We start from the raw sequence: 13631 nt of genomic DNA on the forward strand, positions 1-13631 counted from the left end.
TATACCTTTATTAGGAAATACTATGCAGTCATAGAATATTATAGTTATTTATTTATTCACTAAGCTAATGTTTACTAATTATGTATTTTGTGTCAGAATTTATTCTAGATGGTATGGATATAACAAAGAAGATTCTGCTCTTAGGATGTATATATTTTTAGGGGATGAGACAAGTAATGTATAACAAAGCAATAAGTAAAATAATAGATACTAGCGACACACTGAGAAAATGTCCAATTAACAGTTTTTAAGTAAAGAACATAATATGGAGGAACTATATATTCACTAAAAACACGGCTCCAAATATGCTTACAACACGTCACATACAAAGACTACAAAAAATAGCAAAATTTTAAAATATGCACATGCAATTTTTCCAATTATGAGCAACTCAAAGCCCATGAAACATATAAATTAGTTGCATTGCTCATGTATGAATGAGAAATATTAAATGTACAGCACTCGAGTGGAGTGATCTATTTACATAGAGTACAAATATAATTGGGCAGACAACCAGCAGCCCCTTCTTAAAATGATTTTATTGTTCCAAATCAAAGTAACACTCCTCAAAGTGATTTAAATTATTTAAAAGAAAGCAGAGTTCTTTTTTTAAAATCCTCAAAAAGAAAACAAATATAGAAGTGTGTTTGTTTACATTTTGCTGCTGTTTTGTTTACTGGTGTTATAAATGGGAACCATTTAGCCATGACTAGGATAATCACCTGAATTATAACTCCAAATCATACCTGCACAGATGGAAGTACCACCAATGGCATTAAATTATTGGCACAAGTACTCAATGATCCCTCTATGCTATCATCTGGGAGACAAACTTAGGAAATGTCTTTGAGCTCTGCACCATGAACCATGAAGACCCACACATCATAAAGTTGTATGGCCCCTTGAAGATGTAACATCCCGCCACACAATTCTTTCACATTTGTCCATCCATCATATCTCATTAGAGACTCACACTTCAAGTGAAACCTGAAGAGAGTGTTTCTGATGCAATATATTTCCACAGAAATGAAAAAAGACAGATTACTGTTAAACTAAACTCAACAAAGACATCTTTGGGCATATGGAAGAGCCTATAGCTATGGACATCTCCCACCAGAGCTCTAGTTGGCAGCCATGAGGGTTCTGAATCAGAGGGCTGGAAGGAACTGAAGTAAGCCATCTAGTCCATCACCTTGCCTCCAGGCAATTTTCCAGGCAGATGGGTATTTATCCTGTTCTTAAAGCTCTCCACTGATCTGAGGGAAAAAAGACAAGGGTATTTTTATCCATGATGTTTTTTTAACCAAATGTGTAATATTTGCCACCTACACCATCTGCAGCAGTTCAAAATGTAGTAAGATTTTTAAAAAGTTAAGTTAAACTCATTGATCTTGGGAAATATAATAAAATACATTTACATTATATTGCCATTTTCCTCAAAGCAGAGGTGTAAGTCAAAATATGAAAAATTTGCTTGGCAACTGACAATCAGAGCGATTTCCAAAATTAAGATAATAATGACTAACTTTTTAGCTACTGCCCTTGGCATGGTTCTATGCAAGTTGTGCCCAAAGTCTTAACTCACTCTCCAAGCAGGTCATTTATGCTATACTTAGTATCATTTTAACTATATGTAATAGTTCTCTTAAATTTACATCCTTAGGCACAAATAGTTTAAGGGAATAGAGGCAAATTATTTTTTTAATTGATATTTCCATCATTTTTTTATTATCATATATTAGCTATATAGAGGGTTTTTTTCTGTGATATTTCCATAAATACAGATGATGTATTTTCATCATATTCACCCCCTCTATTATATTTTCTAATTACCCTCATTTCTTTTTATAATTTTAATAGGTTTCATTATTCTAGTTTCATACATGCATTTAATGTATTTCATTCATATTCACCCCAATACTCTCCTTTCACTCTCCCAACTCTTGCTGGTTCATCTTTTTTTGTTTGTTTGTTTGTGCCAGTCTTGGAGCTCGAACTCAGTGCCTAGGGATTGCCCCTGAGCATTTTTTGCTCAAGGCTAGCCCTCTACTTCTTGAGCTAGAGGTCCACTTCCTGTTTTTGGATGGGCTTTCTGCCTGGGCTGGCTTCAAATGTCAATCCTCAGACCTCAGCCTCCTGAGTAGTTAGGATTATAGGTGTGAGTTGTTGTCAACCAGCTTGGCTCATCATTTTTCAATGTAAAATAAATTTCTTGTTTAGTATTTGGATAGAGAAATGAAATTTAAGGATCCCCTGGATAGACACGATTTTAAAAAATTTCTTCCCATTCAAATCTCTTAACTCTTTTCTTCATAGACCATATTAAATTTTGTGACTTGAGCTATTAAAATTGAGCAGGTAACATTCATTCTCTTTTGTCCAGAATATTGGCAATGCTTAGTAACCTCTAGTCTTTAATTCTCCTTGACCAATCCCAGGACTGTGCATCTCTTCACAGGCATAACAAGCCTGTATTCATATATGAGTACTTGACTTTTGCTGTGGGGAATAATGCCATCTCCACTCGGACAAAGGTAAAAGCTCCATGGAACCATGATTGTCCCAGCTTCTGAACAAAAGCATGCCAGACCAATGAATATGAGATAGATTAGTCCCACTCTGTGGACAATCTTTTCAGCAAACTAGAGGTAACCATGTCTCCAAAAGTTGCTTTAACTCCAATTGTCCCCATCCTTTTTTTTTTTTTGCTGATCCTGGGGCTCTGTCTCTGAGCCTCTCTGTGCTCAAGGCTAGCACTCTACCACTTGAGCTACAGCACTGCTTATGTGGTATTGAGGAATCAAACCCAGAGCTTCATGCATGCTAGGCAAGCACTCTACCACTAAGCTGCATCTTTCAACTTTGGGGTGAGGGGGGCTCTTTTAGCTAGAGTCATTGAAGACAGAAAGGTCTATTTCTTTAAGAAGCCCTGTTTTTAAAAGCTATGTCCTACTGGGAGAGTCTAGTGTTCAGAGCTTACCTTAGAATTACTTTAACCCACATCCTGTTTTAGGTATGCCACGGGATGTTTGGGTGTTATATAGAAATAAGGCCACCAACTCCAAAGGAATTTGGTAAAGCAAAGCTTGCTTTTGCAGTATATTGTGCCATCAGTGGAAATCTGGCAAGCAAGGAAACAAGACCAGTGAGCTCCTCCTCCCCTTTCATCCCTAACATTGCAAACCGTGTTCCTCTGCTCAGATTTGCTATGCCCAGGTTCACACTCTGCTCATGATAGGCTAGTTTGAAGAAAGTCAAAACAAATATTTTTAACAGGATGGGGCTTAATTGAGAATAACAGGATGCCATAACAGGAACAGAATCAAACTAAAATTCAATGAGTTGTAACAGAATTTCTTAGTTAAAGTGTAACAGAAATACAATATAACTGAAATGCCATCAACCAGGGCCCACCAACCTGGCCAAAGCAGGAACTATTCAGAAGAACAATCTTCACAAGATTGACAGGAAATGACTCACCTTAATTTAAAAAAAAAAAAAAAAGGATGTTGTCTTACATCGTTGAGGGAACCATGACTGAAGATGCAAATAGCCACAATGACTTAGTTGAATGGGTTTTATTTTCTCTATTACAGAAATTAGTAAAAATGGCCAAACTTAGTTATGCATTTACTATGCATGTAAAAGACAAAATAGACTCTGTGGAAAATGTAAATAGTATAATTCTTCAAAAAGACTAAGTCAAAACCAACAAAATAAGAACCAGGAAGTGGGTACTTGCAAGAGGCAAGGGTGGGACCAAAGGGAGATGGGTAGAAGAATGAAGGGGAAGAAAGAAGAATGCAGGAAATAATTCATTATATATATAATGAATATATATATATGTATATATATATATATATATATATATGTCACAGAATTGAGAAATATAAAGGAAAGGGTAGGGTAAAAGGGAGTAAAGATGTTGGAGTAATGATGCAAATCAAGATACATTATACACATAAACTGCTTTTCTAAATTGCAAAAAAAAAGTCAATACATAACCTAAAATTAAGATAAAGGAAGGGGTAGGTTCAGAGGGGTGGGTGAGAATGTTAAAAGGGGTGACTTTAATCAAGATGCACTGTAATCTGAAGCTCCTTCAGTGAATGGCAACTCCTTCACAGAACTACTTAAAGATAATAAAAATATTTTTTAAAACGAAGAGACAAAAATAAATAGAAATCATTGTGAGTCAACATAGTAGCAGAGTGGAAAGAGAATTATCATGGGACCAAAGTTCTAACTATATCTTGCCACTGGTGCCAATATGAAATAAAGATACTATGATACCTATGATGTATGACATAATTCTAAAGCGTTTCTAAGTTAATCAGAGTCTAAAAGCCCTGGCCATGTAGTAAAAATAGAAGTTCTCATTTAGGAACATATAAATCAAGATAGGTAAAGTAGCAGTTGGAACATTCTGTATTTAGTGCCCTGAATAGTAAACCCAAAGCCAAACCAAGATAGTACACATATCTAAAAGTTATAATCAAAGGATAACACATAGTAAATATACTTTCTAGGAAAATAGTTCTCCCTTCTAGTAATTCCTGAGTTGTCATCCAGAGAGGCTAGTAGACAAAAGAGAAGTAGATCCAGCTTTAGTCCATTGGCAAGCAAGACCTAAGGGAAGAGGAAAAATGGCTCAGTGGACGAGTGACAGTCAAACTGGCACATAGTCCTCTCTAGAACTCGGGCCAAAAAAAAAAAAAATACAAGTCACAGGCAAACCTGGAAATTATACCATTGTGGGTTGTAGCATGGAGGCTGAGGTCTGCTTGATTCCTACCAGATATTAGAGAATATTTTTGCTGCCTCCGACTGTGTGCATATTGTAATACGCAGTGTCACCAATATACCTCATGCCTTATTATGAAACTCTCAGAGACAGTTACCATTGCATACATTGGAAAAGAAATTAAATCAATGTATTTCCCCCAAAATAATGTTTCAGGGACAATAAAGTGCTATTGATAACTATATAGCTTGGGAAATGTTGCCTGATGTAATCATTCCCCTTCCTTTAATTACTAACGTAAGGAATCACAATGACATTAAAAGCTCTGACATGTTTTATATTAAAGGAGCCATTTTACTTTATTATTCTATCAATCTCAAATTTCCTATTTCCCTAACATCCTCAAAATATGTACATACATATTTGTTCTTTTGGATCTAGAGTCCTCAGGAATAGGCTCAGGAAAAGTTATGAAAAATGCATGTGCTTTATATACAAAACATTAAACAAGTGTAACATAGTATTATTGTGGTCAATTTATGATGATAGAAATGAGAAGAAGTGGTGGTATTAGAAGCCATAATAAGATACTTGCTTTTAAGAGTGATTTGGCATAGACCTAAAAGACAATCACATAGTGTGGCTGAAGGCCTGAATGTCGGATGTGTCATAGACCACAAATGAAGGATGCATTGGATATATTTGAGTACATAAAATACATAGAGAATTGGAAGTGGAGCTGTGGCTCAAGTGGTAGAGTGCTAGCCTTGAGCAAAATATAATCATGCCCAGGCCATGAGTTCAAGTCCCATGACCAACCATAAAACAAAATAGAACACACATATCCTTTTAAGGGGATAGAGGTGTGGCTTAATTGGTAGAGCACTAACCAAGGAGCACAAGTAGTTGCAGGTACCAAGTTCCAGTCCAGGTCTCAGACCTATAAAATTAAAAAAAAATTAAAAATACAGAATGAATTACTAAATGGGGAAAGGTAGAAACAATATCATATTCTATTACTACAGAATAAAGTTTCCTTGAGGGTTTTAGAGGAAGACAATAGATTCCTCTCATGCTATGCATAAATAGTGGCACAATTCTGCCAGAATGTGCCAGTCATTTGATTTTGGACTCATGGAGTATTTTCACCAAGAAGCATCTTTCTCTGACAGTCTTTTCAAGTGGACAGGATCCTTTCAAGACTATGTGCATTTGTCTACTATCTACATACCTGGGAATCAGAACTTGTGCTGAAGTTATTGCCTCTGTGTTTCTTAGAAAGCTGGGAGTATAGATTTGTTAGAGTAGGGATGGAAGAAAGGAAAGAAAGAAAGAGAGAGAGAGAAGGAAAGAGAGAAAGAGAGAGAAAAAAGAGAGGGAGAGAGGGAAGGGAAGAAAGAAAAGGAAGGAAAGAAAGAAGGAAGGAAGGAAGAAAGGGAAGAAAGAAAGAAAGAAAGAAAGAAAGAAAGAAGGAAGGAAAGAAAGAAAGAAAGAAATGAATGAATGAAAGAAAGAAAGAAAGGAAGGAAGGAAGGGAGAGAGAAGAGAGGGAGGGAGGGAAGGGAAGAAGAAAAGGAAGGAAAGAAAGAAGGAAGGAAGGAAGGAAGGAAGGAAGGAAGGAAGGAAGGAAGGAAGGAAGGAAAGAAGGAAGGAAGGAAGAAACAGAGAGAAGAGAGAGAGGGAGGGAAGGGAAGAAAGAAAAGGAAGGAAAGAAGAAAGAAAGGAAGGAAGGAAGGAAGAAAGAGAGAAAGAAAGAAAGAGAGGGAGGGAGGGAGGGAAGGGAAGGAAAGAAAGAAGAAAGAAAGAAAAAGAGAGAAAGAGAGAAAGAAGAGAGGGAGGGAGGGAAGGGAAGAAAGAGAAGGAAGGAAGGAAGGAAGGAAGGAAGGAAGGCAGGCAGGCAGGAAGGAAGGAAGAAAGAAAAAGAGAAAACTTCTGTGAGCCTTTAATGTGCTAATGTGCATTGAAATCTGGGAATGAGTCAATAAAGTTGTACACACTATAGAATTTTTCTACCAAACTGTCTATAAAGCAACAAGGAAGGTGGTACTGCATAGAATCCGTTATCATAGCTACCTCTAAAGGTAAGGAATGTTGGCTAGCTTAGTCATATGTAATAGCTCCCATAAATTAATAATCTGTAAATTAAAAACCTATAAGTAATAGGAAAGTGCTTATTATCTCTATTTCATAAAATCAGGAAACTGAGGTTGAAAGCTATGACATATATTCCTTTATGCAAGTAGCCATGCCTGTGGTGTCTCCAAATCCAAAGGCACCCACTGTGACACTCCCTTGAACTCTGGATGGCTTTTACCGCAGACTTTCAGCTTCACCTGTCATGATGGCACATCTACCCCAAAACTGATTTTGCATGAAGCACTCTCACTGACCTCAGTGGGAGCCTCCTTCTTGGGAATTCAATTCTTTTGAAGACCTATGATCAGAAAACATGTGCTATTCAATTTTTCCCACACATGGCACTTCTTAGCTGGCCCATCACTGGGGGCCTGTGCAGTGTGGTCTGTTTGAGGCCAATAATCATATCACCATTGTAATGAGTGGCAAATCCTATGTAATTTACACATTAAAAGGAGGCTGAGATGCATGGAAAAACCCAACCTCCATTTGTCTAATGAAATTAAAGCTCTTAGCCAAATACTGGTGCTGAAAAGAGATGTTTGGGAAGGGCTCTCCCACCCCTGCCTCTGAAGAAGAGGGAGAATGTTCTTTATTCATGATCCTGCCTCTACCTAAATCACTCCCACAATGGGACCACTAAACCAAGGGGCCCTGTCTGGGAGCATGATTTACGAATAGGAAAGGCCAGGCAGGCTTACAAAGGCATTATGACGAGTTATTTTCAATGACAATTGGAGAGAAAAATAAAGCAGGAAAGATGCTCTGTGAGTTGTCAGGCAAAGGCCTGAACTGCACCCTGTCTCCTTCCCCAACTGGCATAAATAAGGATCCAAGTTACACCTGACACAGTAATTATTTTAAGACATATTCTGTATTCTGTGGTAACTTAGCTTATCATGAAACAAATGTGAATGATACAGCACTTGGAGCAACCATACCAAATTAAAGCTCTGTAATGACTCGTTAGTCCCATGATAAGGCAGTAAGCGTACTGGCTCATGCCTTTAGAGGCTATCCAAGTGTTTGAGAATTCACCTCTCTTGTTTTATACTCTTCTGTAACACATTAGTGTGAGGTAAAACAAAACAAGCTAAATATAGTTGTAATTAGTCTGAAGGAATCTACTGTACAGAAGTTACTTCAGAATATAGGATGCTATCATTTTATCCTGGTATGGTAAATATGTAGACCTGCGTAAGATTATCGAGGTCTATGATTATGAAAGGAGAGTTCCAGGCAAGAAATCATATGGAAGAATAGCAAGAGTATATGGAAATATACCTAAAAGCCTTTATTATTGGCTTAAACAGTTACTCAAAGGCAAATGTATTTGAAAAAGAGACAATTAAGTGTGCACACACATATACTCATCAACACATTCTAGCCAGAATAAAAGGGTATGTTGAGAACTCTTCTCCAATTTCCTTACTCTGTTTAAAACTTGATTAAATACAGACACTGATTCTAGCATCACTTTTATACCACACACTCTCTCGCACACACACTTGTACCTGTTAACAAGTTATATCTTTCTCTTCCTCAGGCACATCAAACTCTTCCATTTTGAGGCCTTCTCTGCCTGTAATATCTCTCTCTAAGCTACCCATTCCACCAGCTCTTTCTCATCCAGGAAGGTCTTTGGGTTCTAAGGATAGATCAAACATGTTAAAATATATTCAGATTGCATTTCAAAAATGTATACAAAAGGATAACAGCTGTGTTGCAGTTGATTAGTTACAATTGACGCTTTAAATAAATATTAGTTATAGCAATTTTGTACTATTCTTTCCATAAATTAATGCCAATAACATTTTTCCAAGCCTGAGACACTTTCATGAGCCCTTGAAAAATGAGCCCCAGGAAACATGTCTATAAGCCCTGATAGATGAACAAGTCCTCTTCTTGCTATTCCAGTATAGGAAAAATGTCATTCCTTGCTCAGAAAAGGTGCTTCCTAATTAGCCATTTCAAAACAGCCACTTATTGCATACTGAGCCTTTCTGTACTACTGATTTATTTTTATTTGTTTGGTTGTACCTTTCATAATCTGAAGTTATCCTATGTTGAATGTTTGCCATCTCCTTCCTGCTGTCAGAATATAAACATCATGAGATCAGGGGCACAAATTACTTTCTTCTTTCCCATTGCTACACTGAAGTCTAGGACAATGCTTAGCTTATAGTAGACATCTATAAATATCAGTTTAATGAGTGAATGACTACACAAATTTGTATGCCCTGGATTGAATCTATAACAGTTTGGTATACTAACGTTGATTAATGCACCAACACTGATGTAATAAGTCTAGTTTGCATATGTCTAGTGATTATCTAACTGCATTATGTTGATTTTGACCATAATAACTAAAGGTATAAGCGTGAAAGTTATCTGGTATCATGAGATAGAATCAAAGACAATGACTAAGTTTTAAATAACTCATTCCATTTTGTCTTCTTTAAAGGATGTTTTAGAATGCCATCTTGCTTGAATGTTCTTTCTCAAGAAGAGAAAGCCAAAAGAATAAACAATGACCTAGCTTTCAAGGTAAGTGAACAAAAAAAAACTACAGCCAGAACCTAGATTTACAGAGACCATTGGAAGGAAGCCAAAATTTCTCATTAAAAAGAGGGAATAAAATTTGAGACCATAAAAGATCTGTAGTTACAATAAGTACCAACAAAATCCAAGTTCAGTAAACAAACATTTTAAATATAAATTAGAAATCTTGGTGCAAACCATGAGACAAAAAAAAATTTGTAGAAATCACGCAGGCAGTTTCTCATAAGAGAAATATGTTCCGTAGATGTCTGTTAAATCTAGTTGATCTATGCAGTTGTTTAGATCTGCGGTTTCTCTGTTGAGTTTTTGCCCAGTTGATCTATCTCGTGAGGATAGTGGTGTGTTAAAGTCCCCAACTAGGATAGACATAGTGGTACACACCTGTCATTTTATCTATAGGTGTAAGAGTCCTAGATAGGAGAATTGCAGTCCAAGGCAAACGTTTGAGAACCTATTTAAAAAATAACTAAAACAAAACAAAAATAGGGCTGGGGGTATGGCTCAGGTGGTAGAGTCTCTCAAGTTCAAACCCAAACAAGAAGAATTATTTGCCAGCTCAGAATCACTTGAAATTAGTGGACTATCAATGAAATAATGTATTTTGACTGTGGGTTATGAATATCTAATACTTCATAATATATAGAATATTCAAGGATACACTCATCTTGCTGCATATGTAAAACTTTCACGAAAGATATTTTATTGCTACTTGTCAAAATAAAATCGCTTATACCTAATAAAAAAAGAGCAGTATATATGATTACTACTAGGACTCTGAAGAAGCAGAAAACCAGAACCGGAAATTTACCTTACACTCTCATTACAGGAAGTGAACATCAACCACCCTCCACAAACCACTTTCTAAAACCTTTATGTAGCATCTTCTGACAGATCCCTAGGTCAAATGAATTGAACAAAATTGTGAGTTACAATGATGGGGAGCAAAGTAATTCAACTCAATCATCACACATGCTGCCTTAAATGACCTACTTTAAAAAAACAGTAATTTTTGTGTAGGTATTATTAATCTTGTTTTGTAATGAAGAAATAGACACTCATTTCATCTGTCTATTTCAGTTAGGATAGGATAAACTTATGCTACAGTAACAAGAAATGTAAAAGAAATGTACACAGTGTTGGTTTCACTATTAAAGTAACCCACAGGTTGTGAACCTTACCGTGGCAGCTCCTATAAGGGCTGATAATGTGTGATGTCTAATTTCCTATGTGAACTGGAAGATGTTAAAGGATACTTGGATAGCTGGCAAAACATTGTTTTTAGTGTGCCTATGAAGATGTTTTTGTAAGAGATGAATATTTGAATCACTGAATTCAAGTAAAGAAAACCTCCTATTACCAATGGGGGCAGGCATCATCCAATCCTTTGAAGGCCTGTCCAATTGAAACAAGAAAGCAGAGAAAGGGTATATATACTGTCTCTTCTTCAAGTGGAACTTTCATCTTCTGCTCTTAGGTATCAAAGCTCCCGGTTCTCAGTACTTCTCACTCCAGAACTTACACTAGCAGCCTCATCTGGTTTCTCAGGCCTTGGGACTAAGACTGAATTACACCACTGGCTTTCCTGATTCTCCAGCATGTCATGGGACTTCTTGGATTCCATAATTGCATTAGTCAATTCCCGTATTATGTAAGACAGATAGAGAAAGAGATACATATAGAGATGGCAGATGGATGGCATAGAGATGGAGATAAAGATCTTAGTGGTTCTCTTTCTCTGGGGAATCCTGACTAATGCATACCGTCTCAGTAATCCAGGAAGTTTTTGCCTATGGTTTTAATTCTTCAACATGAGGCCTCCTTGTGAACTGGAAAAAAAAAACCTGGAGAATTATATAGGAGTACTTCACAGACTTGGCACAAAAGTGACACATGTAATTTCTATACATATCACTTATTATCCAGAACTACTCATACATCCCAATTTAAATGCAAGTGTTCTGGGAAATATATAGCTTTCCATGTTCCAAAGAAAGAGGAATTTGGAATGAAATTTGTTTCTTCCCAAAATCAAAAAGCAAGCAAAATGAAAGAGCTAAGGTTTGACCTAAATCTTATACAAAGCCTGGCACTCTTTCTGTTTGTATCAATAGAGTTGGAATAAACTTAATATATGAAAGATGCTCAAATGTCCTTATGACAGAGAAAAAGAATCAAGGAAGGAAAAATGTAAGGAAATGAAAAAGTTCAGAGACTAATTTAAACACCTGGACCATATACATTGTATATATATCTGTAAATGAGACTGAAAAGACAGAGACAGAGAAAACGTATTTTAAAAAGAGAATAAAAGGATTACATTGTTCCCATTCAGAGGGAGTACAGACCAAAAAATGAATCTACTTGGAAAGCAAATTGGTGTGTATAATTTGCCTCGGGTTCTTTGGAAGACAGTAAATATAACAGCAAAATTATTTAATAATTGGAGTACTATATTTCTTCCTCTCTACACCTTTTACAGTAGAATCAAAGAGCTATGCTTTTATGCAGTCCTTACAGGAAAAGCAAGACATGGACAAGTAGAAATAAATTAAGTATCTGTCATTGATTGTCATGGAGAGTACCAGCTTATTGAGCTAATACTTTATTAGTGTGCTAGCTTAGATGATGATGGTCTTTTTATTGTTTTTGTGGTAACTCTTTATTTTAAGTATCTTGTCATTATGAATTCATTTAGTATTGATCACAATAGCACTGATCATAAAGCATTAATTTGGCATTGGCCGTGCATATCATATGCACTTGTATAAGACTCTGGCTGTAATTCAGTTAATTAATATGGTAAAGTGTTGTTGTTATTGTTCTTTTGCATTTCTTAAAGTATCTAAGGTCTTCTTTTCAGTAGAAAAATTAATTAATTTAATTATTAAATAATTAAAAAGCTTTTAAGGCATTTTTCTTCAGAGAGCAGTTCCATGGAATAATAAATGAGAAATTTGCCTTTATTTCTTTTTTTATGTTTTTAAACTTTTGGAATTCTGACTCAAGAATTCAGATTTATAGAAAAGCAAACATTTTGAAACTTATGTCTGGGCTAAGAAATATATTTGACAATTTACTTCTCAATATCTTTTGTCTCTTGCCAAGATGATTTGCCCATATCAGAGAGGCGTAGTTCAGACACATTCCTAGCGAGCTAAAATTATTGAATGCTGATGGATATTTGGGAATCCATCAGGGTTCGATGTCTAAATCAAATATCCTGGATCCAGAATACCTGTCTGTTGCTTTCTGCCACATTCTGTTGTTGCTATTGTATTCTTAGCTATACCATGGAAGGGAAAAACTTATTGGGATATCATGGTTACATGGCTGAGCTTACACATATGTAGATTACAAAATCATTCGAAGATTGCTATGAACAAAGTAATCATTGTTTAAAAATATTCTCCACCATCCACCCCTAGTGTTGAGAATAATATTTGGGATTTCTCACCATCCTTATTATAACTCACCGGTCCAATAAACAATTCATTTATCCACCAGAGTTTATCACTAGCCAATGCAACACATCGAAGCAATCCAACTGAGTAAAATGTTGGAAGTGTAATGAAAAGGTACATTCTGCTGGACAATCTGGAGTGTGGGATTGCCCAATAGGCAGCCCCACAGGAAGTTCCATTATGGTAGTCCCTAGAATCCTAGAGACCACAACAGTTATTAGAGGTAGGCAAAAATGCACATAAAAGTGGCATGGAATCCCAAAGGAAATTTTTGATCAAGGACGGTACAAGAGCAGCCACAGGCCTGAAACCAGCCCAGGTGGGTTAGCCCTGGTGGCATCTGTGGAGAGCTGGCAACAGCTGACAGCCCCCTGTGGCAATTCTGACCACATAAAATAGGAAGGAAGGACAGGAGGAAGGAAAGAAGGAAGGGAGGAAGGGAGGAAAGAAGGAAGGAAGGGAGGAAGAAAGGTAGGAAGGAAGGAAAAAAGGAAGGAAGGAAGGGAGGGAGGGAGGGAGGGAGGGAGGGAGGGAGGAAGGAAGGAGGGAAAGAGGGTGGGAGGGGAAAAACAGGAAATTAGAGTACAAGTAAATGGTTGGCAATGAAAAAAAAATTGATAAGATTTTGCCTTCTGATATTTAGCAAGTATTTCAGCAGGTCCCTCCCTGGTCAGAACCCAGACCCAGGACAACAGATAAGGGCAAAGTTAAATAACCAAACACTCAGA

Source organism: Dipodomys spectabilis, unplaced genomic scaffold (genome assembly GCF_019054845.1).
Source record: "Dipodomys spectabilis isolate Male_0828 unplaced genomic scaffold, ASM1905484v1 ptg000081l, whole genome shotgun sequence".
NCBI classification, from domain to species: Eukaryota; Metazoa; Chordata; class Mammalia; order Rodentia; family Heteromyidae; genus Dipodomys; species Dipodomys spectabilis.